Genomic DNA, 27,311 nt, shown 5'->3' on the forward strand with positions numbered 1-27,311 from the left:
ATATATCGTGCTTTATCGAGTCAAAAGCCTTACGGAAATCGAGAAATATTCCCACCGTGTAAAATTTTTTTTCAAAGTTATGAAGTAGGCTGTCCTTAATACGGAGTAAAGCAGACTGAGTTGATCTACCTGGTTGGAATCCACACTCGTATCCATCTAACGCACTGAAAATCGTCATGTAATCGAAAGAATACTTTCGCTGTCAATCTCAAGCGCGAAATAGAACACGTGATTTTTTCAATATTTCACGTCTTTGAGACATCGAAACTCTTTCGTAAAGTGTGTTTTGATGATCACGGCTTATGTTCATCGTGTCATTGCTAGTTGGCTTCCTCGCGTCGATCATTTGCATGTTGTTTTTCGGTCTAGTCTTGAATGTAGATATGACGCAGGGCTCATCTTGAATGTAGATGTGACGCAGGGCTTTCATGTGGCACTTGGCAGAGGTGGGGCTTGGAATGACGCATGCGCAGAGCTCTCGCTTATCGCATATACTCGCATAACCTTGCACAGTCCCGTAAAACTCGGTATCAGAGAATTGATTCATATCAGCCGATAACAAATCACTTCCGTAAAGTAGACTATTTTATGAATAGTCAAAATAGGTGAATTTAAAAGAGGATTCAACCCGTTTGAATAGAATCGACATGAGTCTCTGTAATCGATCGAATACCGTAAATATTTCTTGGAGTCTCTACACGGCACGACTAAGTTATGTCATTGTCGTAAGTGAATCTATTTGAAGGATGACAGCTGCACTATTGGAAAACCAAGACTTTTTTATTGCATTGCCGCAGTGGCTGTGCTCAGGACCTCGTGTATCTCGAGCGCGTACAGTGTTGTCCGCTTTTAAAGGGAGCTACGGCTGTAGAGCACAAGCTACGAAGTAGCTTTTCATTTTTTCTTCGCAAATGTGTATTCATATGAATTTGTTGCCAGCACCACTTGTACTGTTCCACAGGCATGTGTTTTTTTCTCGTTCATGAAAATAGCTTCATCCTGCACCTGCACGTAGAGTGTGAGCCACAAGTGGGAGTGTTCCCTTTATCAACGGGTCGTACTGTATGCGTATGCAGATCAAAGCAAGTGAAACTGTGTGCGCTGTGTACCAAGAGCATAATCTGTGTCACGTTTGTCTAAAATCACGCTCATATTGCACCCTTCCGCTAACTTGGCCCCAAAAAGGGTGGAGAAGGAAGATTGAGCCACCGTCAGTCTGAAATTGTAAACAATTCTCGCTAAATTTCATTCTCGCGCCGTGAACGCGTAATTGCGCCGTAGCCTAATTGCGTTCAGGGCAATTTTAATGCGGAAGTGAGTTTAACCGTACGTACCCTCTGCAGTTCCGGCTCGCTCTCTGTCGATCTCACGACACCGGCCTCCGCCTCACTACTCTGTGCTTCTGAAAAGCCTTTTTCGGCTGCAAAATGAATGAAGGGGGGAGGGGTGAAACAGTGAGGAGAAAAAAAAAATGAATCAGGCCTGACTCTGCGAGCAGCAACATCAGCAGTAACAGAAGTTCTTGCGTAAATACGATGCCGTCACCGTCGAAACAAAAAATTAAAATAAATAAAAAACGAAGTCGGAAAGGAATAGATGCTTACGTTTTATCGCACGAAACCACCCTTCCCTTCGTACGTTGTTTTCTTTCGTTATTTCTTTTTTCTCACCGCCTACTCCCGCACGCAAGAATCGCGCGCGTACACAACGCTATTCCGAAAAGAACGCATGAGACAAAGGCAGCGCGAAAAATAATGGCATGAAAAACGGCGCGCATAAGGAAAATCTATGCAAAACAAAAACAAAAAAAAAACAGATCCCAGCACGATGCCTAAGCGCGGCGTCGTGGGCAGCCGCCAACGAGGCACCAGGATAGTTCCCACGCTTAGCGTGTCTCGCGTATATTGTGCCTATTCGGCAGCCGTGCAAGACACGCTCGCCGGCCTCGACTCGCTACGTGCCCGGGACACTATAGCGCTCGTGATGCTGCAGCGTCAACTTCGCTCGGCCGATTTGATTGTGAGCGTGCGACTGCGGCGCCGCTTGCGTTGACGCCCGCATATTCGCCTTTTCGGTCGGTTTCAACACAGTAATAGCAGCCGTGCCTGTTGTTACCCAAGAAACTTCCGGTCACTTCATTTACTATACTCTTCAACAGCGAAGCAGAAACCTTGTGTTTTAAGGGGTGCTAGAGTAAGGGAAGACTCTTTTTTTTTCCACTTTCAGGTAAAATGGAGGTGCTTAAAGGACTAACTCTTATATTGTTATATCTAGAGCTTAAATATGCATTCGAAATGTTTGACCAGACACAGAAAGCTCTTAAAAATAAACTGGCTACTCGTAAGGGTTCTGTTCCTCACCAATAATTCTAGGCCGTGCTGGCACACAGAAACCGGAAGCCACCCAGCACCTGTGTTTGAAAACAGCGATAGGGTCTATAGAAAAGTTTATTGAGAGAGAGAAAATTCAACCAGCCCCGGTTCGTGGACACCGATGAAACAGCGAAGGCGTTGCCTTGGCCAGGTGAATACATTTCTGTGTTCTGCGAGTCTTTCAGATGTGTTGTATCACTGCTCCTTAATGTTGAACGAAACAAGCATAATTCAAGGGCTCGCTTTTGTTGTTACACAAAACATAAGTCAGAACAAACATACAATGATGCAAGAGAAGTATAGGGGGTGTTATAGGATGTAAGTGTAATGTGAATGTGAAGGAAGAAAAACGGATGAACAGATTACTTCCCACCGGCAGGCAGTATTCGAGCCTATGACCTTCGAATAACCTGTTCGATGCTCGGCCACTGAGCTACGATGGCGGCCATCCCTCCGTCCACTTCATAAGGTACAACGTGCATTTAAACGTGAGAGCGTGATCAAACGTGGTCTTTATTAAGCACTTGTTGTCAAGGTTTGAGAATAACCTATAAGCACTACCTTTTCTGGCGACATGTTATCATGTTAGGGTAATGTTATACCATGGTAACGCACATGCTATTTTGTTGGGCTAACCCTTTTCCTTCTTTCGTGGAAATCGTGCGTAGCGGGATTTACCCATGTTCCGTGGCAGGTTACCACGGATCCTGGACGTGAAAGCCTCGACTGAGCACAGCTCCGCTGTTAAAAAAAACTTCCATTCCACCACGTTTTAGTTATTGCGCTGTTGTTCAACATGGTAAGGGCGCGCTGGTCAGTCTGGGTAGTGGGGGCGATGAAACTAGAGAGAACACAAGCCCGCATTATTGCTTTTATTATATATTAGCAGTAGCAGTGATAGTGGTATTGGTAGTAAGCGTGGTTGGTGGTAATAATAGTGGGACCAGCACACTGTCATTTTTTTATTATTTAGTACAAGGGGACGTCGCCCTCAATTCAGGGCCCCACTTTACTTGTAATAAACTAATAACCAAAGTGAGATTACTTGTCTTCTGTTTTGTCTCCGTAAAAAAAAAATGTTATTGTCAACAACGAGCTCCATACAATTTTTTTTTTTACTACGGAATCGAATTCTGCGCCCATATATAACCAACTATCGCTGTGTTCATTGCCGTCATTTTTTTTTTTCTCGGCACATGACGCGCATAGCGAGATTTACTGAGACCTCGTAAATTACCGGTTCTGTTCGTCAGCTGGCACGCGCCCAGTTTATGTAACGTCGCACGAGAAAACAAAAAAAAAAACAAAGCGATCGTGGCGCTCCAGACATCGCAACATCACGAGTACCTCGCGTTCTTGTACACTTTCGTATTTGTATGTATACTGCCCTCTCCTCAGCGTGGACGTGTCCACTTGCACATGCCTTTTGCTTTCAACCAACCGAAGGGCAGCGTCTCTTGCACGTGACGCAACCTGCTGTTGCTGGCATGCCGGGTGTGAGAAAAAAAAAAGAACGTGCCCTTACCTTGTTTTGGCGGCAGCTTCGTGCACGATGTGCTTGCTCCTTGTCTTACAGAATGTCTCCGCTTGCTCAGCAGGTGGAACGTCGTGAAGCAAGCAACGGCGGTCGAATCGCGCGTGACGGCGCTGACAGCGTAAACACGTTCACTGCGCAGCACGGAATGGAATGAATGCCCGCAGGAGTCGTGAATAGAACAACAGGAGGCGTGGGAAAGTGGAACGACTGTTTTATTAACAATACTGTTTTTTCTTTTCTCAATTGCCATAATAACAGTCATGAGCATCGTGTTGCCATAGTGTTTTAGCAACGCTGCAGACCGTGACAAACGCTCGGGGTGACTTCATAGAAACGTGCACCATGTGGCAGTCGAGTAGTGTAATGAAGGCACAGCACTGTGATAGCCTTCTCTCCACCCTCCAAGGTTGCCCTTGTTTTTCTGAATGCAACGCAAGATGCTTAAAGGGTGGCACGCGTGGCCACGGCTTCGACAGAAGGCACGCTTGCGTTACTTCAGTAAGAACGCAAGTTACCGCGGTGGTTTTAACGCGTAAAACCTGTATATATAATCTACTCCAAGGGCAGGTAAGTGGTCAATAACATCACCAATAAGAGCCTTACGTTATCAATACTTCATATTTCGCCAAAGATACAAGGCGCACACAGGATAGTTTCCATTTCTCGAAATATCAGGTCTTGCTTCTACAACTCACTCACTCACTAACTCACTCACTCTGCAGTTTCTCTTCCATCGTGTACGCATCCACTGCTTATATACCTAATCCCCAGTGATTGCTCTGAAATAAAGAAAGCAGTTTTCAAAACAACTGTCACTATAGGTGAAATAGGCCGCCGCTGAGGACAGCAGTGATCAGCAGTGATGCTAAATGAAAAAGTGAAAAGCGAACGCCTGCGTGCTCAAACGATAAACCTTTCTCATAAATCAGGCTGCCTGATGAATCGTACCATACACACTGATACCTTGGCAGCATTTTTTTCCTTTCTGCATTTGAATGCACTTTACCGACGGACGCCGCTCCTTTTATTATTTTGTTCCTCACAAGACGGGCTCAGGTGCTCGCGTCTGAATGTTGTCCACTTTTCAAACAAGGGCGGTGGCCCTGCATTCACCATATCTCACGGCGAGGTTGGCATGAATTTGTAAAGACCACTCCATTCATGACCCCTTTCGTAACTGTGTCTGCATTTATATACATATATATGCCCACCACTTGTGAGTGAGTGAGCTCGATAGAAACGAGCAGGCAGGCGGCCTAATCGACTCGGAGTTGGGCTTCCCGTACGCTTTCCTTAAAGGCGATCATTGACAGAACGACGTGGAAGCAGATATCTGCCCTTAAAGCTCGCCTACTTTTCCTTCTTGCATCGGCACAGTGCACTTAAGTGCGTGCTCCTGGTAATTTCAGTCATCGAATGTAAATTTCTCGTGCATTCGATTCGCGTATACAGATCTTGACAGCAGCGGGACCTTCGATTTAGTTCCGGTGTTTTTAAACGGCGGCGCGTGCGTTTACAAAGGGTGCTTTGTTTAAAGGTTCTCACCTATTGGCAAGGTGCCGTTCGGTCGAGCTAAAGGGTACCCAAACGAATTCCGAAAATACAAAGAACGCGGGGCGTTATTCCCTCCTGGCACACTGTAAACCAAATTACACCCATATAGGTGTTTTATAGTGTCTATAACTCACACCCCAACACCCCACGAAATGGGTGTATCAAGCAGGGCTACACCTATATCGTGGGGCGGATTTCCGAATTTACACCCTATGGCACAAACATTTCTTCGGGTGTAAAGACAAATGTACACCCAAGTGGCCTTAAGGGAGTGAGGGTGTAAAAGCGAATGTACCCAAGTAATCTTAAGGGCGTAAGGGTGTAATATTGCTATGACACCCTAACACCCTTAAAAAACAAAAGTAGTGTAGGGGTGTAATTGCTCAAACAGCAAAAAGGGTGTGGGGGTGTTCATGCTGAATAATGCCCCAACACCCATGCAAAAATACCATAATTCGAAAGTTACCCCTGTCCAGTAAGCCCCTGTGGAAGCACGTGAAAGCTTACCCTTTAGCTAGACCTTTCATGTGCAGATGTCCTATTGTAGTGGCTCCTGCCACAGTGTGGTAATCCTGGCCTTAGCACAGCTTTTATGGTGCATATATGAAGCACAGCATACAACACGTAATCCTAGCTTAATGCAAAGGCATCACTCAAAATGAGCTGCCACACATAACACAACGTTCACAAAGTCATGCCATTGTGCAAAACGAAATCAAGCTTTATTTTATTAGGCACAGAGAACATACAGGATTCAGAGACAAATTGTACCTTAATCAAAAGCCTTTTTCAATTGTGCAATGCAGAATGCCATTTGCTACAAAAGAAGACCGGAAATCAGACGTCAATGGTACGGCACGGAGCTCTAACGACCAATGCATGCATATCAAAGTACAACAAAAGAGCCTTTATTTGCACTTAAAAATGAAGAACTAATTTTAACACGCTTCAATGCAGCACAAAAGCACAGTGCAGTGAAGCATACAAACAGCAGGAAGAGTAGTGTAATGCAGCATGCCTTATTTCTCTAATATACTGAAATAATATATCAATGCACACTACAATTGCCACATTGGTACGCCACAGTTTGCATGTGTTGTGGCATGCCTTATGCATATTATGCAAAGCTAGTGGTATTCTAATGAATGTAATGACAAAACCGTCTTAAAATGGCATTTTCATTTCACAATAACCCTTGTGTGTTCAGACATTCAGAATACTGGGGAAATAATAATACAGGAGTGAAAACAATAGGCAAAATTACAATAGCTTAACAGTGTCACTAGATACTAACCACGCAGAATTGATTTAAAGATGTAAAATATCAAGCGCATCACATAATATGTCCTCCTGAAACAATGCAACATCAAAGAACATAAAATAGGCACACAAAAGCAGGGTGAAAGAGTAACCACTTACAGCTAGCAGAGGTGGAGCAGCCAAGCTATCATCTGGAGCAATATTTTGGAGCATCATATCTTGCTTTTCTAGGGAGAAAATCTAAATTTGGAGCAGGTTTCAGGAAAAACAAACACAGCATTTTTGAGCTTGAAATTTTAAATTTACAGCATTGATTGATATGTGCAGTTTTACGTCCCCAAACCACCATATGGTTATGAGAAACGTCGTAGTGGAGGGCTCCGGAAATTTTAAACACCTGGGGTTCTTTAACGTGCACCCAAATCTGAGCACACGGGCCTACAGCGTTTCTGCCTCCATCGGAAGTGCAGACACCGCAGCCATGATTCGATCCCACGACCTGGGGGTCAGCAGCCGAGTACTATAGCCCCTAGACCACCGCGGTGGGGCTCCAAATTTACAGTAGTACAACAAATTATACTGAATCACACACACAAAAAAGTGTATGTAGAAATTATTTGACATACGCTAATTCATTCAAAATACATGAGAGTGCAGCTATTTCAACAAAAGCACTCTTGAACTGTCCCACAGTGCAAACAATGCTATCCTCCCTATATACGAATGCTCCTCGACTCGAATCTCATCCTTCACTTGTACTAGCTGAGCACAGCGCCACCGCTTGTCTAAAAATGACGCTGCCTTTCTTGAGAATCGCAGCAGATTATCCCTGATATTGAGTGACTTGCTCTGCCTAGAGACTGCGCTGGAATCAATTTTCTCAAGTCAAGGTGAAGCATTTAGTGAAGGGACGTTCTAAAATACGGGTGTAAAACTCGCAGTAGCATTTGATGAGCTTGTCCAACTGTTTGACAGGCGACCCAGAAATTCCAGATATTCGTAAAGGAGGAGCTCAAGGGGGTGGCGAAAATAAAAAAAGTGGAATACGATTTTCTTTATCGTCGCTTAAGGCTGGGAAAACCTCATAAATCACTCTGAAAGACGGCCAGCACTTATACTAGTACTCGTTATTGAATGGCATCTGCATGGCAGAGTAATATAGGGACAAAAATATTTTGTGTCCTGTAAATCAAAAAGCACTTTTCCGCAGAGCGAAAGCGTATTCTGGCGAAAGCGACTTAAAAAGCGTTATGGACGTCATAGAAAGGGGGGAGGGTAGAACTTTCTTTTAAACCGTTCTACTCTTTTCTTTTGCTGTGAGGTTAGAATATAGTCAAAAAAAGTTATAATTACGGTTGGCACATCTGTATTAGATTGGATGACGATGACCCCACCTCGATGGTTTAGTCGCCAAAGTACTCAGCTGCATTTTTCATGCAGGCGAAAATGCTGTAGGTTCATTTCCTTAAATTTGGGTGCACAAGAACCCCAGGCGGCCGAAATTTCTGGAGCCCTCCCCTAAAGCGTCTCATAATCAAATGGTGGCTTTAGGACATTAAACTGCACACATCAATCAATTGGATGGTGATGCGCAAACTTAAGTTGAATAATGGATTTTATGTTTCTTGATAAAATTAACAATACTGAGAAATAATTGAGGCTGGTTGGGCATTTCATAATGGTTTTGTGCAAAATTAGGAAATTGTATCCAATTGACACAATTGGCACGGCTGCTGTTCTCTTGAACATGCAAATATGAATACGAAAATATCATGTAATATTTTGCTACAGACATTAAACATGTGCTGTGAATAAACATGAATGCCTGAATTGAATAGTCAATTTCACGTCAAAACCACGACCGCACAAAGAAAACACATGAACAGGACGGGTGCTCACTAGCAGCTGTTTGTACCTTATATTCATAATATACTATATATTCATACGTACAACCTTAAAAAGGTGGCGAGCCGGCATGAAGTACTGATCGTGTTTGTGCCCCTAACAAACTAGCAAAATTGCGCCGGTGCATCGCTGAAAATCATGCTGAGCAGCTGAAAGGCTGTAAAAAGAAGCATGCGTGGCCATTCACGAAGTCTGCTACTGAAGTGGTTTACAAAATACCCTTATCGTGCAGAAAGAGACATGTTAGCCAGACGACGAGGCGCTGCGTCAATGATCTAGCGAGGGAGCACGCCATTACGGCAAAGAATAACGACGGTGCCCGTTCAAGAGCACATGTCACTTCATGTGGATTCACACCAAGAGCCATTTTGATGGGCTTTCACAAAAGAAAAGGGGTATCAATCGCGTTAGCAAAACTTCACTCATCATGTATGAGCTGGAAGCACGGTATCTAGCGATCATGTATCCTATAGCGTGTTTAGGTAAGGGACGGCCCGAGTAGGTTGCACAAGCGTTGACAAAAAGTGGGCTTATATCAGCCTATTTCCTCAAGAAATCAACAATTGCAAATGAGTGCCCATTCCGTTTATGTGTTTTCTTCGTTTGTGTGGTCGTCGTTTTGGCGCAAAACTGACTAATATTTAATGCAAACATGCACCAACTATCCCAACAGCAAGTTCTACTACATATTAATGCTACTGCTGTACATGTAAACAACAATAGCACGTGCAGTTAGTTCCCTTAGAACTCTGAAAAAAGCGGCACTATACAGTGCCTCAGAGGAGGCACTTTCAGTATATTTTTTGGTAAATAAAGGGCTTAATAAGCATAGGACCTTTTTCTGTGTTCATGACACACTGTAAGGGTGATTTCATGCTAAACGCCCAGCCGTTTTCGCGACCATCTCAAATGCATTCGAAAAATATTGTGCTGAATAACTGTATTGAAAGCAGTGAAACGGTAGGATATTTCGGAGAGAAAAAATGTTTGGTCGCAAGGTTGCCGTCGGAACTTTCCAGGATGTCGTTTGGGTGTGTGTGATAAAATTTATTTTAAAAGTACGTTCTATGCCAAACTTGGTCTACATGTTGAGTAAAGGTTCTTGTGTAAGGTGTTTGAAGCTCAGTAATACTATTGCAACTATACTGGCACATATGCTTCTAAGAATTTATCCAAAATGTGCTATGTTTGCAATTTCTTTATTGCAATACTGCAGTTTGTATGAATATCTGTGTAGTGAATACCTACTCCACGCAAGGTATATTTTGAGAAAATAATATTTGAGACTTATCAAGCTGGTAAACTTTATGAGAAAAAATCATAAATTCTACAAAATCGTAATTTTTGATCATATTCAGATGCGATTTACGCCATGTGGTGGCTTAACTAAAAATTACCTTTATACATAAATTGAAAGCAAATGAACACTTCTTTTCATATACTACCATTGAATTTTTTTGTTTTAAGGAAGAAAATATTTTTTAGTATTCCCATTGGTGCCTATCTTCCCATTTCGTCATACAACAGCTGCCACCTTGAAATTTCCTATTTTCATCAATGCGAAAGTTCAAAACTTTTCTTCCTTAAAACAAAAAAATGTAATGATAACAATTGGCACATGAAAATACCTTTTTTTCCCTTTCGATGTAGGTTTGAAGGTCATATTTATTTGGACCACTCCACAGTGCAAATCGGGTCTCAATATAAACGAAAATGACGATTCTGCGAAACTCGTAATTTTTTCTCGTAATGTTTAGCAGCTTAAGAAGTCTCATAATATTATTTCCTCAAAATATACCTTTTGTGTAGTTAGTATTCAGTAGTCAGACATTCATAACACATGTTGGCTAAGTTCTTGTAGGCATAGTAGACGAAGAAAGTGCTTAACAGCGCAAATGACAAGAAAGAAAAGATGAGACGAGAACAGAGCCCTGAACAAACAACCAAAGTTTATTGCAAACCAACTGCAATATACAGAAAGCAGAATCTGCGCATAACCACGCATTATAAGCAGAATTGCACACACATGCATCATACGGCCTACCTTATCGACAACCGGTCATATAAGTGGATCCCAGATAACTAACTTCACAGCAGTTAAAAAAATCGAGGGTGCGCTAAGACAGGAAGCGCCAAGTTCTTGAATATAGAAAGCTTCACTAATCTCGTGCTCGCGCCGATTTTTATATCCCCCGTAATCAAACACTTGCCAAGAATTGGCTGTCAAGAAGACTTATTACAATGGTCTACCAAGTGGCTGGGAAGGAAACCTTTTAGAGAGTTAGCGTGCTCCCTCAACCGATCATTCATGCATCGCCCTGTTTGGCCGATGTCCACAAGTAAATAATATCTTGTAGAGAATAGCTAAAACACATTCAACATGGTGCATAGCGTATTTCTTAGTGCATGCTTCTTTCTCAGGTCCTTCGCTGTTGACCCTGTGACATAGGCCAGCGAGCTTGTCGCGTGCGCACAACGCAACTCTTACACCTATTTTTCCAGCGACCTTCTTTAGCCTATGGGAAACTTCGTGTACGTAGGGAATAACAGCCTTGCTAGAATGAAGCTTGTTGAGTTAGCTCTTGCTTTGTGTCTCATCAGGCAATCTTAGTGACGTTAGGAGAGTCTCGGCAATAGAAGTTAGCAGGGGATTAGAAAAGCCTGCTTGTTGAAGGCAGTGAACTTAGAACGAGAAACTGCACTCTATCTGGCGGTGACAAGAGTCAGTTAGAATTGCCTTTAGGCAGGAAAAAGAGATGCTTCACTTGACTAGCTTAGAATTAGTGGACGTAAAAAGAAGGCTTTTCCTTGAGAAAGGTTCGTACCGCCAATATACATGGTCAACCAAAAAAGCATTTCCAAGTCAAGGCATCGTAACTTGTCGTCATGAATCGAACTCCGATTTTAATTCCATTTGCACCATTTCACGCCAAAAAATGTCAAATATCTCACCGGTGCAGATGTGTGCAATGTCTCAAGTTTAGCACCGGTTCTTTGTGACTTTTTACTCGCACGGTATGAAAGAAGTCTTATGGCTAACTTTGATCACACGAGTAGAGTTAAAGTGTTCGACTACGTTGACGACTTTTTAGTGCTTTACCGCATCGATCAATTTGACCTTCGGCGAACCACCGATGAGATATTTGACGTTTTCGGGTGTGAAATGAAGAAACTAGAAATAACGTCGGAGTTTATGCTTTTATTTTGTTCATCATGTATGTTGGCGGTACCAGTCATGCTCAAAAAAGAACCTCCTTTTTACGTCCGCCCATTCTAAGCTGGTCAAGTGAAGCATCGCTTTTTCCTGCCTAAAGGCAATTTTAACTGGCTCTTGTTACCGCCAGATAGAGTGCAGTTTCTCGCTCCAAGTTCACTGCCTTCAACAAGGAGGCTTTTCTAATCCCGAGCTAACTTCCATTGCCGAGACTCTCCTAACGTCACTAAGAGTGGTTGATAAGAGACAAAGCAACAGCTAACTCAACAAGCCTCATTCCAGCAAGGCTGTTATTCCCTACATAAACGAAGTTTCCGAAAGGCTAAAGAAGGTCACTGGCAAAATAGGTGTAAGAGTTGTGTTCTGCGCACGCGATAACCTCGCTGGGCTATGTCACAGGGTCAACAGCTAAGGACCTAAGAAAGAAGAATGCACTAAGAAACACGCTACGTGCCATCTTGAATGTGTTTTAGCGATTCTCTACAAGATATTTTTTTACTTTTGGGCATGGTTACATTGGCCAAACAGGGCGATGAATGATCGGTTGAGGGGGTATGCTAACTCTCTAAAAGGTTTCCTTCCCAGCCATTTGGCAGACCATTGTAATAAGTCTTGTTGTCAGCCAATTCTCGACAAGTGTTTGATCACGGGGGATATAAAAATCGGCGCGAGCACGAGATTAGTGAAGCTTTCTATATTCAACAACTTGGTGCTTCCTGTGTTAGCGTACCCTCGATTTTTCTTAACTGCTGTGAAGTTAGTTATCTTGGGTCCATTTACATGACCGGTTGTTGCTAAGATAGGCTGTATGGTGCGTGTATGTGCGATTCTGCTTATGGTGCGTGGTTATGCGCAGATTCTGTTTTCTACATATTGCAGTTGGTTTGCAATAAACTTTGATTGTTTGTTCAGGGCTCTGTTCTCGTTTCTTCTTTCCCTTCTTGTCCTTCGCGCTGTTAAGCACTTTCTTTGTCTACCATACAGCACCAACCAGTCGTATCAAGCACATTGTTAGTCTTGGAGGCGTATGTGCCAGTGAAATTGCACTAATATTACTGCGCTTCAAACACTTTACACATGAACTTGTACTTAACATGTAGACAAATTTTGGTATCGAAGAAATGAGCAGTACTTTTAAACTACTTTCCCACAAACCACACTGAAACGACATTCCAGTAAGTTCAGAAGGCAACTACGTGACCGAAAAATTTTTTTCTTTTGAAATTATTTTACTATTTCACTGTTTTCAATGCAGTAAATCATCACAATTTTTTTTAATACATTTGAGATGGTCGCTAAAATAGCTGGGGTGTTTGGCGTGGATTGACCCATTAGTGGATCAACCTTTTAAGCTGGCGACATCTAGGCCATCTCTAGTTTTTCATACAACTGTAACATTATGCATTGTACACAGTTTTCTACACGCACTGCTGTTGATCTGATGGCAAACTGATACTTATATTGAAAATATAAATAGGTATATAGGACACATAGCTTGAGATGAAGCCTTTCCCATCAGAGGAATGTTCCTAAAATGTACAAGATATTTGGTGCACCCTATGAGTAGCGTCCACGACTGCTGCGACCCTTTGAGTGAGGTCGTGAGCCCGGAACAGCTGCTTTCAGGTTGTGATGAAGAGTGCACTGCATTGTCAGCACCCAGTCCATCGTAGAAGACGTAGTGTGCTTTCCTTTCAACATTCTGCATGTAAGAGATGCACAACATTCAACTAAACATTTAAAAAATACTGGGAACAATCTGAACCTCATTATGATGTGTCTTATAATAAAAAGCTCCAGCTTCTCCACTTTCGGCTTTACCACTATTCACTTTTACGTTTACAAGCATCTGTGCATATTAGTGTACGAATGCAAGCGCCATGCTTAAGTATGCTTTTTTCACCACCGTGGTGGTGGTGAAAAAGTGCTTCTCTCTTGAATCATGCACCTACCAAGAAGCTTGAAATATACTGGGAAGCTCAAATTTCAGCGTTTATACCAAATTTTCTTGCTAAGCTAGAATACCCTAACCAATAGGCCACTACAATGGTTGATACAAAAAATTATATAAACCCATTCAGACAGAAAAGTAGCAATATTTATCATTTACTTTGAAGGATCGTTGTGTAGACATGTATGCATCACAGATGTACAATTTACTGTGTGAAAATAGTGTAAAACATCGAGCAAGCCCCGATATGGAAGGATCAACAGCACTTAAAATATGACAACTGCTGCTGGAAAAACAGCACTGTGTATTTTCGGAAGCTCACCTCTAAATTTCTTCTCCAGTTACATAAATTTGGTGTACTCGATAATTTTATGTCTTTCACAGGTTGCTTATTGGTCAACAAAATGATTACTTTAGGCCACGAGTAAAACTGACTACTCTCAAGAATAAATAAGACGTGCTAACCCTATTCTTCGAGTGCATGCATAAGGAGCTCATTCGCAGTTGAATTTTTTTAATTCATAAAAACAGCCATGCAACAGATAATCTATCACAAGTAAGTTAAATATATGCTCAATAAGCTCTGGACTGTTGGACCATAAATATGTGTAATTTAAAAAATGCACGACATATTGGAGAAGTAGCTAACAGGAATATATGCATGGAGGGCTTATTAGTTGGATCAGTGTCCTTACATTCGTAAGGATGAAACCTGCACAGACAAAATGCATGAAACAGACAAGAGCTATTAGGTCTGCCTGCTTTCATTTACAGCCACCTGTGTCGCCATCCTCATTTTGTTTTTCGCGAGCGTGTTCTTTAGTGGCTAACTATGCCTACACCATTATCATCTGTGCTGTATCAGTCTAACTGAAAGTTTTGTGTGCGTGTTTGTTGGTACACTTTGGCTAAGCTTTCATGTGTAACCACATCGCAAAACCCTACACCAAAATATACAGAAATATTCTGTTCTACAATATTCTATGTGCCGCAGTACAATGGTGCAAAAATGCAAAAAGATGTGTGCAATTGAGTGTGGCTGTTCAATCCCTTATTAAAGCAGATCAATATTACTATATCCTGATTATTTACGATATACTAGTATAAATATAAACAAACCAAGCAAGGCATAAAAAGCGCGAATCACTAAATTAACAAGGTACATATAAATTCTTTGGTTAGCTGCACGATTTTTAACAAAACACGTCACGCCGCTGCAAAGCGCAGGCATCAAAGGGGTACTGATACAAAGTTTAGTATTTTTCAATTGTTGCTTTAAATAGCGTATTTACTCGCATTAACAACACACCCCTATCTTCAGTCATTGAAATCTGGATTTTTTTTTCTCCCGCATAAGAAACGCGCCCCATTTGTCAACTGCAGTCCCGCTAACTGACAACTGGCGCCTCTTTTACCGTTGATCTGCTTCGTTTTTATTATTATTATTATGCCATTTCTTTCGCCCACCTCGGCTCGCTCAGCCCCCCCCCCCCCCCCCCCTTGTTTTCTCACCCGCTGCCGAATGCCGTAAGGTTTATCTGCGCGGGGCACATCCCCCCGTTTTCTTTAACCATGCCCCAAAGCGAGGTTCCCGAACACTGCGACTGTTGAGACATCGCAGCTGATAAGCACACAGCGAGCGAAGGTCACGAAGCTACCGACGCCATGAGACGGTCGCTTCCTGCAATTACGAGTATCGCGGGCAAATCGGGAGTTGGCAGGCAGGCACGCACTTCTGCACTTCGTTGTTCGCATACACGAAAGCTTACCTTTTCAGCAATAGCACGAAATCCAAAAGCGTTCTCCATGTAGCTCCCAGCGTACAGTCCGTTGATTGCTTGATCGTAAACACTCTGCTTGCGGCGGGCACAAGCTTCAACGAAAGCCGTTGACAGAGGACACACACTCCGCCGCACCGAAGTTGTTCTGTACTAGCCGACACGCCACAGATTGCAGTGACACGTACTGTATCCACTGTAAGCACAAGTTAAACTGTGCAAGCCGTATAAGTACGCGTCCCTGACAAAGCAAGTGAATAGTAAAATAATAAACCACCGTCAGCCTGCAGCAAACACGCACACGACATGTTACCACCCAATTCAAAGTCTGCCTGTTGACGATGGCGATGCGCAGTTGCCCCGAGACCTCGAAACCGAAACCGAAACCGAAACACATAGCAGTACCGTTTATGATATAATTTCCAAGCTATGTCAAGCCTCCAAGATATAGTGTAATATTTCATGCTTGACAACATATTTATTTGCTAGCAGAGCTTCAAAGTCTTTTTTTTGCCACTGACGTGTGCGGGTGGCAAATGCGTAGCCTTCGTAATGTACATTTTTTTTCCCGGGTGAGGCGTTATTGCGGCGTTGTTTCGACATTTCCGAGTCAAAATTTGTTACTTGCGGAACATAGATATAAATAAAAAGTTAGGGAAGGGTGGCAAGGAGGTTGTTCCATCTTTGACACATCTCCCACCCGTTTTTATGTTCGTTTGAGGAGATATTTTTTAATTCAAAATGGGGCAAATCTAGAACCGAAACAAGCTCAACTAACGCTGCCTTGACATATACATGCTATCAACGTTCTTCTAGAACAGTAATATTTATAAATATTTTTTTAATATTACTGTTTTAGAGGAAACGTGAACGTATGTATGAGCCAATTGAGTGTCATTTGAGATACTTTCGGGTCAGGATTTGGCCCATTTCGCAAAAAAAAAAGAAAAGAAAGCTTGCGATTCGGATCCGCACGTATGCAATTACAGGCAAAAATTTACATACAAATTGCGCCAGGCCCCCTTTTTTTCCTCTTTCTGTTCCTTTGCACGCATAAATCCTAGCAACACCCCTGCTGTGCTATTAGCGTCTTTCAAATAACACTCTGCCAATCAGCAAGAACCGGGGGCTTTGCTTTTTTTACCGACAAAGTATGAAGGACGCTTGCTTTTATTTCAAGTCTTAAATTTTGTGTGAGCATACCAATGTGCGATTATCAGTGCATTGTAACGCGACAGTAACAACTGTCAATTTTAATGCTGCAGTTAGTAAACTACTCTCCTTCTTTGTGGCACGGGTACATTGCGCTAGTGTTGTCTGCGATCGTTCACGTGTATATTATACGACGCGCAAGCGTGCATTTCAAGTAAATATAAAAAGAGCACTAAGTGCCCACAGAGTGGTGCAACCCATTGGAAGAGTTCACCCCTGCTTAGCGTATGTGCGCCAAGCTTGTCCTGCGGCGCAGCATGCGTGCACAGCAGCTGCATCCGAGTAAGCTTAGCCTGTTAATTGCAAACATGCCTAGTTCCGTGGCAATGCGAATACTACAAACATTCAATTTGAACTGACCCATGTTCATAGATCTAAATATAACTCACTGAATAAATCAGGGACCCGTGTATTGATGCGAAATACTTCAGTGTGAGAAAATATATGGACCCCCATTGTAAAAAATTGGCCCCGTATCTCCATGTTTTACGGCCCTTAATATTACTAATGTATGCTTTTTCTAGTAAAAGACGCACATGCAGAATATATACGTGTTGTTATGGTGGCACAGACATGCGCAATCATGGCTTTTTAATTGACGATTGCACAAGCATGAACGCTCAATCTTGAGCAACACTGGTGAGCGCTGCGGATGAGGTCGGCCATTTCAAGTACCAGATATGCTGTATAGAGTGGACAAACCGACAAATGTACAGACAGACAGACAGGCAGGCAGGCAGACCAAAATTTTTGCTTTGAAGGTCCCCAAAAAAGACTATCGTCTTTAATAAATCAGGACCTCTGGTACAAAAAACTTAGTGTGATTTCAAATGAGAAAGTGCGCACGATAGCCTGTCGAAAACCGTGTGTAATCGTTTAATGTTATGTTTAAGTGCAACATAATCTCTTTTACTGATGTCTCTGTGAGAATTAGGGAAGAATGGACATAAGCGGCAGCAAAATATTTTTAGTAGGAATCCCAAAAAGTTAACCCATGAATTAAGTCAATGAACATGTGAGGAATCTTCTGAATATAATAAATATGGGGTGGTTTAATAAATATAATACATCGCACGATATATTTTGGCGAATGAATTATGGGAAATGAAAACGAATGCCGCAACATCGATCTTTTCACCAGACTTTTGGCATGCGGTTTGATTGCATCCGTTGAGATGTGATATGTATTGATGCTCTAAACTATATACATATATGATAGGTGTAACGTTCAAGGAAACACCCTTGGGTGTAATTTGCTAACATATACCTACAATACACCTAAAAATGAGAAATGGGCGTACAAAAGGTGGAATTGCAGAACTTACACCCATGCGGATAAGTTTGGCAGAAATAATAGGTGTAAGATGGGTGATTTATTCAAAAATCCACCCTTAAGGGTGTGAAATGATTTGCAGTGCAGCCTCTCCTCTTTCCCGACAGTGTGCCATGGTGCTTGGTTGCTGACCGCAGTCGCGGGTTCGATTCCGACCGTGATGGTGGTAGTAGTAAACATTTATGAAGTTTATATTTGCAAAGGTTGCTAGGGAAAGCTGCCTCCAATATGTCAGCTCTCTTACACATACCAGGTGGAGTCTCTATATAGCCAGGAACTTCATTGGCCGTGGCCGCTGTCCTGGCACGTCGGACCATTGCTTGTTGGGCCGGAACGTCCTGGCAGCCGAGCAGGGCTGCCTCCTCGGTTTTTTTCGGGTCAGGTTGTGGTTCGGGGCTAAAGAAGGATTGAGCTAGCATGCCCGTACTATGTGGTAGGTTTCGGTCACCTCCGCACAGTACTGGTAGGGGCCGGAAAAGTCCAAATATTGAAGCAGCGGCGTTCGCATTTTGATGGAGGGGAAACGCTATAGAGGTTCGTGCACTGGCCGATGTCAGCGTACGTTAGAGGGCCCGTAAACAATCTCTGCAAATACGAAGAAAGATTGCGCTCTTCTCTCCCGGCGTTTCCCATCACATTTGCGGCACCATTCGCGACCTCACCAGCTGTTTGTTCACGTGACGTCAGAATGAAGTATAGGCTTTCGATTGGCCGATATGCGAGAGGTATTTGTTGTTTATTGTCGCCTATGCCGTGCTTTGCCATAAACGGAGATATCAGTGCGTAGTAGAGCGCGAAATATTGACATTCGCAAAGCTTAGTGCTGAAATTCCACGTGTTCTATGAAGAAGTAAGTGGGGAGGAGGATAAGCGCTTGTATAGGAAAGGGAGAGACTGCGAGAATGAAACTGCCGTCTCGCCTTCGAACTTGGTGTTGTTTAGGGTTTTTTTTTTTTTGAAGAATACGAAATAGTAAAAAAAAAAGTCACCAGATCCCGCGAACCTTGGGAATCAACGTTACGCGAAGCATGCGGAGGGAAGGTGATCGTGTCGCATTTCTTTTTTATTGAGCGACACGTCATGAAGTGACGCTAAATATATGTACAAATGTCGCACGCACAGACATATCTTGAAGAGTTGCAGACGTTTATATAACCAGTTGTTCGCATTTGCGCAACGATGCCAACAGGAGCATGCGTATTAGCGACAGCAGAAGCTGATATGAAGCGCTGATGCTCGCGAGGATGCTGGCCCTGGACACTGCTACATGAATCAACTTCAACGCATGACCACTACTCGTCGTCCCGCATAATGGTTTTGGGACGTGAATCCCCAGGTCCTATTTTGCTCACAAGAGTGGAAGCTTGGGCTAGTTGGTGCGTAGTCATATTTGCAAGATTGTTTCAGCGCGCGAGCAAAGGAAAGAGCAAAGAACAGTGCTCTTTCTGTCTACCTTGTCCTTTTCCTTTGCTCGCGCGCTGGAACAATCTTGCAGATATGCCTATTTTGCTATCTTCTTTTCCGCACAATTCGTGGCGCCAGCAGTCTGTTTACGTGTCGCACGAGAAAACGGGCTCTCGATGGGTCCGTACACGAGACATGTCAGTTTTTTTGTGGGTTGTGACCGCGTGGCAACTGGGATAATGGGAACTAAAACGTGGATACTGGGCGCGATCAGCCGATTTTGCTCTGCGTTTTCTACTGCGCAAGCGGGACCCGGCTGCCGCGGTGGTCTAAGGTTATGACTCTCGACTGTTGAACCGAAGGTCGCGGTATGCAATCCCGGCTGCGGAGCGCCTGCATTTTCGATGGAGGCGAAAATGCTGTAGGCCGCCCGCGTGCTCAGATTTGGGTGAACGCTAAAGAACCCCAGGTGGTCGAAATTTCCGGAGCCCTTCACTATACGGCGTCACTCATAACCATATAGTGGTTTTGCAACGTTAAACCTCCCATATTATTATTATTATTATTATTATTATTATTATTATTATTATTATTATTATTATTATTATTATTATTATTATTATTATTATTATTACGCAAGTGGAGGCAACAGCGTGTAGCCGAAAAGTGCAAAATCCTGATAGGCTCAAGGCTTTCTGCGGACTTTGCCTGCGTGTTTCATGAAGAAATAAGAGGCGAGGTGGAGGTCGTAGAAAGGGCAGAAAGAAAGAAACCACCTTCTCAAGTTTGAACTCAGGGTGGCTTATTAGTTCTTTAATCCGAGGCTCGCAAACTTCCTTAAAGCCAGAATGTGATGGTATACATTGAGAAAGTACAACCAAAGAAACTGTGTTCGTTGTTGGATGTCGTTATTCCGAAAATACCCTGGCTAAAAAGCACATGGGAGTATGTTGGCCATTGATCGGGGCAAAAGTGGTAGCGCTCTAGAAGACAGAAGAATCTGTGACACTACGCACAAGAAATCCAATCCCTCGTTCTCTGTCGTAAAGGAGTTGCATTTTTTCCCGCTGCCTTCATCAAAAGAATGTTCATGGCAAGCCAACTGGTGCCTGAAGAATCGTGTTCGTGAACATCCTAACTGTTCTCAAAGCGTCGCCGCTGTTCATGCGAGTCAGCATTGGAGGGGCTGTAGGTGTAAGCCGTCTCTTTGCAAGCGTATTATCAGTGGCACTAGCAGCAAGAAAGCCACGCGTCTACTAGATTAGTCTTCAGCAATGGCCCCAATATTACCTCTAAGGGGCATCTTCTTAATTCTATAATTCTCTCCGTAATCGCACACGAACACAGCCTGTCTATTTCCTCCACAGCTCGTTGCTGGCTGATTCTTGTATTATCCCCCTCTCTCTCTTTCTCTCAACTATATATATATATATATATATATATATATATATACTTTTTACTTTTTTTGTCCGTCCAATAGCTTCTACTACTTTGTCAATTGTATCACTATTTGAACGAGGTCACGTACAAAAATGTAATACACAAAAGGAGGAAAGCTGTCCATGAAAAAGAAAGGCGTAAAAATTACGAGCGATTCGAAAAGAACATGGCGTAAGCTCATTTTATTCCTTGTGCGGCGGCAAACGCCAACAGGCGTTTTTATATATACCCCTTTCGTTCCGTAGTTTGTTTATTCCTTTGTTTATTGCTGCCCAGCATCGGCGTGTGCCCTTTCAATGAATTTTTTTTTGTTATTATTGACCGCGAAAAGAGAACTCCACTTTATCAATCTAGTATGAAAACTGCGGCGGTGGGGCCGATTGCCTTGTTTTTACCGCGCATTTTTTTTTTTTTCCTTTTTGCATTCGGGCACAACAGCTTGCTGCCAGTCGTCATTTACGTTCGCGCGTCGAACCTGTCCGCCCTAATCTCGCGAAGCGGGAGTTTGGCTCGGTTGTCTCCGTAGTCGACGCGGTAAATAGGAATTTGGAGACTCTGGGAGTGCCCACTGGTCAGCGTGGCCCCTGCGAGTTAGCCCAAGCAGCCTAGGGCGGCTAATCGCGTGCCAGAAGGTCTATAGACACTTCGATTCCGTGTATGTCCTTCCGTTTAGTGCGGCTGCTCCGCGTGGCATGCATATAAATGAGGTATACTATCTTCGTGTACGTTGAGCTTGAACGTAAATGCTGCTGGCATATTCCTTTATATCTTCGGTCGAAGGTAGAAAGAAAACAAAAACGAGAGTTTATTTCTGTGAGTGAGTGAGAGAGGGAGGGAGGGAGGGAGGGAGGGAAGGAGGGAGTGAGCGACGCTTTCTTATATGGCTCGTGGAGAAGTGTGCCTGTCCACCTGGTGTTACAGTGGTTGCGTTGCGCGGCTGCTGCCGAACCGAAAGTGACGGATTCAATCCCTGACGCAGCGCTCTCATTTTGATGGGGGTGAAAATGCTAAAGGCTCCTGTACTGTGCGGGGTCAGCGCACGCAGATTGCCGAAATAAGCGGAGCCCAGCACTACCGCCTGACTACTAAGCACATCGTTGTTCTGGCACGTGAAAGAACATATTATTAAGGAAGTTTGCATTGCAGGCATACTGGAAATGTTGAGATGATGAAGCACACAAACATCCAGTTTGCTACCCTACGCAGGGAAGGGCAAGAAGCCTAGGCGTAACGATGTGTGTGATATACGTAAAACAAGCGTGTTTTTCTTGGTTTGACGAGGATTCCTGGCTGTTTACGAATCATCGTAAAGGATATACCATTCGGACGATATTATTTTGCGTGTAGCGGTACACGCCAATAAGTCTTGCATGGATGAACTTGGCGGATTTCGTGAACTGTATCATTGCACTTTAAATGAATGAAATCACTGTTACAGCCTCACCTGTGACGTTATCCAAGACTAGGCTAAAGCCAACACGCGTCACCACTGCAGCGACCACTCGACTGCCGTTAACTCTCATTACCCGTCATTTGCCCAGCCACAAGCATCAGCATCGGAGATTAGTAATTATTTACGACAGTTAGTTATCATTAACCTTTGCTAACTTGTACAAGTCAGTGTATACCGACGGAACCATACTTGTCTAGAGCACCCGGCGAGCCGCTGTAGATGCTGTTTTGAGGTGGAAGTATGCGAAGAACGATGCCTTAATGATGTCCAACGTAGTCGTAACGCATGCTGAGTCCTTGTGCTAAGATTCAAGCATGAGCAGAAAACCTGTAAGAGAAAACTTGCAACTGCTGATAACAACAGTGTCCACAGCCACGCGTTCCACCTATATATACAAGTGTCATTCCGTCTGAAGGCGATGAATACCGTAGCTAAGTTCTGTCAAATATTCAACGTCACCGTCTTCGAGAAGCAGCAGCGACTTTTTGCTGCTTACGCCTTCACCAGCTTAGCAGCTTTCGATGCGGCGTGGTGTGCGAGATTCACTTGACAGCGTTTCGCGAGGTCTGTAGTGAAACTGCACACGCTCGCACTCAGGTGCATTGTTGAATGACGGGAAGAGATAATCGTTAGCGCTAACGGAGAAACCAAAAAGCGACAATCACAGTAAAGTCGTAGGGGCGACCCCCTCAAGGCGATACCCTTCCGTTATCCGGGCTGCATTTCCGCATTCGAGAAGCTCGTCTCTAAAGAGCCAGCTCGGCGTCGACTTCACCGGTTGATGGGATTCCTGCGGTTCACAAAAAGGTATTGAGAGAGGAGAAGTCTCGGGACCGGCGATTTAGATTAGTTGTAAAGGACCCCGCTGAGAGCACCGCGGTAAAGCGTATATGCTCGTCCCTTTGTTACGATTGAAGGCGCACTTCGACTGTTGCCGCTGACCTAAGAGATGGGCTCATCTGCAGGTACTCGAACACTTCCGCTCTGGTGTCACGTAACGCCGAGAAAATGCGGAAGTTGACGGACGTGGCGTTGAATGCCACGATCGACGGCCATGCTTCGTCACACTTACGGGCGTCACTGTCCAATCAAACAGTGGAAAGAGGTACCATCGTGACTCGGCCTTTTGCACTTGTTACTGGTCGCTCGAGAAAAAAAAAGAAGTGAATGATGACGAGTGGGCGAAGCTGTGGATATCGTATGAATGAGTAACCCTGCGTTACCCGTACGTTGGCCCCGTCGTGGTGGTCTAGTGGCTAAGGTATTCGGCTGCTAACTCGCAGGTCGTGGAATCGAATACCGGCTGCAGCGGCCAAATTTTCGATGGAGGCGGAAATGCTGTAGGCCCGTGTGCTCAGATTTGGGTGCATGTTAAAAACCCCAGGTGGCCGAAATATACAGAGCCCACCACGGTGTCTTTCATAACCAGGTGGTTTTGGGACGTTAGACCCCACATATCAATCTTACCCGTGCGTCGCCCCACATTATGTAAATTGAGTGAAAGATAGTGACATATTCAAATAGTCGACGACAAAGTTAGATCCTAAGGTCCGCAATGTCCATGTCGAAGCCGCCAACTAGTATAAAGGGTTTGCACTTGTACAGGTTTTATATTCTTCAGTCCCAATTATGATTGATATTAGTCTATTGCAAAACTTGTTTCGTTTGTCTCGCATTACCGTACGTGACCCGTATAACTTAACCATGACATACTGGCACTAAAATATGTTCATATGCATCTACGCCTACGTCTAGAGCACTCCCTCTGTTACCTAATCGCTATAAACTGATATGATTTTTCGAAGCAAGTACCTTTAGATGCCTCATCAAACCTTAAAAGTAATTGTCGGCGGTGTCGGCATATAATAATTTTTCAAACACATCACGATGACCCCACAGATTGTTGAAATTCGCAACGTCATCTCCATCATGACGTCATTATGACGTTACGTTGAGTCTAGAAAAGTATTTTTCGGAATTTCAGAAGATGAAGCGTGCACTGAACAACACCGCAAGAACAATGGAGTCCATGAAGCCCGACTGCGAGCGTTGCATTCGTTGCTAGTAAATATATTTCATCGAGGACACTTGACGCTTGTAGAATATCACGTACGGCGTGCGATTTTCTTTCATGCATCAAATGGAGGAGTTGCAACTGTCGCTCTTCATGATGTCTCAATATTGAGCGTTCGTGCTTGTTTTGCCGTTAGTTCTGGCGATTTGGAGTGAAAATGTTTAAAGCGCAATTAATTTTCTAAGTTCGCTCTTTACTTCCGATGAATGGGGCTACCCCAGGAGTGGTTTGTGTGGGTGTCTGTTTTTTATGTTACTGCAGTTTTTATACACCTGTTTGATACACCATTTCTGAACAATTCCCAATGACCACAGCCTTTTGTGCCGAGGCTCAAGTTTAAAATAGCGTGAAACAGTGTCTTTCCTTTTTTTATTTAAGTGTAAGAAAGGAAGAAAGGAAGGAAGGAAGGAAGGAAGGAAGGAAGGAAGGAAGGAAGGAAGGAAAGAAGGAAAGAAGGAAGAAAGGAAGGGAGGGAGGAAGGAAGGAAGGGAGGGAGGAAGGAAGGAAGGAAGGAAGGAAGGAAGGAAGGAAGGAAGGAAGGAAGGAAGGAAGGAAGGAAGGAAGATGGTCACACACCCGGCTCAGTCCCTCATAGGGACCGCAAGCCGAGACTGTAATACATGGAAAAAAATGGGGGACCGTTAAGCTTCGAAGTTGAACGCGATAGCGAAATCCGGCCCCTAGCACACCCTTCAACCGCTAAGTGCATACTTATTCATATGTTTTGTTACATACACACGCACGCACACAAAAACGCACACAGTAGATTGGACCAGCGTGCTCTATTATCGCGTAAGGGGCTCGTTTCCGTCGTGACAATTGTCGAACAAAATGCGTTAAAGGGGCCGTGAAACACTTTTTCAAGTAACCGTGGAATGAATTCACTAGAAGAGCTTATTGCCTCACGAATTCAAGGCTGCAAAATTTTTAAGATTCCGTCCAAGTCGAGTGGAGTTACAAAGGTTTGTCGCATGCTGCAATTGCATTATCTCTTCTCTCGTCTCGACGAAAGCGCAGGAAACTTAGAAAAAAGGGGTGGCAGGGCAAAGAAACTACCCCGCCTCATGACTTGAGCACTTTTTTCTTCGAATGCGTGGCTTTTTCAGTGTGATCGCGCGCACACGCGTGGACAAGTAGTGGCTTCCCGCGGCTATCTCGGTAACTTGATTTTTCAGTCACAGACGCACAGACAATCTTTCGCTCATAATTGACGGGGCTGACGCCGGCGGTGGGTTTTCTGCGACACGAGCTCTTTAACGCTATCGCGTTAAAAGTTGGTTACATTGCGTATTGCTTCTGAAACCTGCAAAATGAAGATGTCGGGCCATCATACGGGCAAGCACAAAGTGCCAGTGATCCAGGTAATGGACACTATGGCCAGTTAAACGTCTGCCCGCCTCTGAAGGAGATGTATTAGCTGAGCGACCTTTCCACATCCAAGGTGTTTTTGCACTGCCTCTGGGACCAGAGGCATCGGAAGCTATCTTTCCGCGCATAGTAGTGCAGTGTCTTCTATATACATGGGCCCACTTTTTACAAAGCGACAATGCCATAAGATCACTTCATGTTATGCCACGTCATAGTGATGACTTCACAAATTTTTGGTGACACGTGACGTCGTGATGATCTATGCCGACTTCATCAAAAGATGAGTCTTTGTATCACTGGTGCAAACACCAATGGCGATGGTCGACAACATATAGTCGACACAAGTCACCATGACATACAGTCGAATTTCATTTCGCGTTTAATGAGGCATCACAGGCTTTTAGGAGCGAAGCTCCTTAAGGCGTGGGCTGTGCGTCCCCTGTATGTAGCCACCTCTCGTTCAGTTCTAAGTATTACGCTAGCCACCGCCCGATCTAAAGGGTACAGCCATATCCATCCGTCCATCCGTCCATCCGTCCGTCCATCCATCCATCCATCCATCCATCCATCCATCCATCCATCCATCCATCCATCCATCCGTCCGTCCGTCCGTCCGTCCATCCGTCCATCCATCCATCCGTCCGTCCATCCGTCCATCCATCCGTCCGTCCGTCCGTCCGTCCATCCATCCATCCGTCCGTCCGTCCATCCGTCCATCCGTCCGTCCGTCCGTCCGTCCGTCCAAAAGATGCAAGATGTTATAAACTAGACGGCGGTACGTGTAGTTGATTATGAAAGATGCGAGGTGTTATAAAATAGGAATGATGCCACATATGGCGCGTGTCATCGTTCGATATAGTGCGGCGACGTACGCTAGGGGGAGCGTTGCAATAAAATCGAGTGGGCAAAATGTACGGAGGATTCATGGTTTACCAGGTTTACCTCCGGAGCTTCGCCCACTCATCATCATTCACTTCGTGGATATGGTGGCATTTTTTTCCTTAAGAAGTAAGTATATAATTAGGTTGGCACAACTAGCCGTAAGATGCAGTCGAGGCAGAAACAAACGTGGACGGAGCGGTCGACGGCAGAAGCAACCATTTCATACAGCCGGCGCAACAAGTAACATTATTATGCAGTGGGCACTAGTCACAGTCACATACATTCAACTCCGAAGCAGAACATTGCCGTGTATTCAGAGAAAAACTACGAAACGCGTGTCGAGAGTGTCTTCCAGTTGGCGTCGCTGCTTTACTTGGCCGCTGGCGATGGCGTAGCTCAAGAAGTGGCTTCCCACAGCGGCGACAGCGCCCCAGGCCATGTCACAGCGACCAGCTTATCGAGAGCGACCGGTCCGAGGCGCGCTGCAGATTGCACAAATTGAACTTTCCCGGAACCACGCGAGAGCAGGTCTTCGTCTTTTCGAGAGTTTTCCGGTGACCTGGGCCCGAACAAA

The 27,311-nt window shown here is 44.1% G+C and overlaps 1 protein-coding gene across 1 annotated transcript in view; it reads left to right on the top strand.

Annotated features, from left to right (window-relative positions):
• The window catches only part of LOC119174491 (uncharacterized), a 791,579-nt gene that overhangs the window by 43,237 nt on the left and 721,031 nt on the right, over positions 1-27,311 (top strand). The gene's annotated exons all lie outside the window — the stretch shown is intronic.

Source organism: Rhipicephalus microplus, chromosome 5, assembly GCF_043290135.1.
Source record: "Rhipicephalus microplus isolate Deutch F79 chromosome 5, USDA_Rmic, whole genome shotgun sequence".
Taxonomy (NCBI): Eukaryota; Metazoa; Arthropoda; class Arachnida; order Ixodida; family Ixodidae; genus Rhipicephalus; species Rhipicephalus microplus.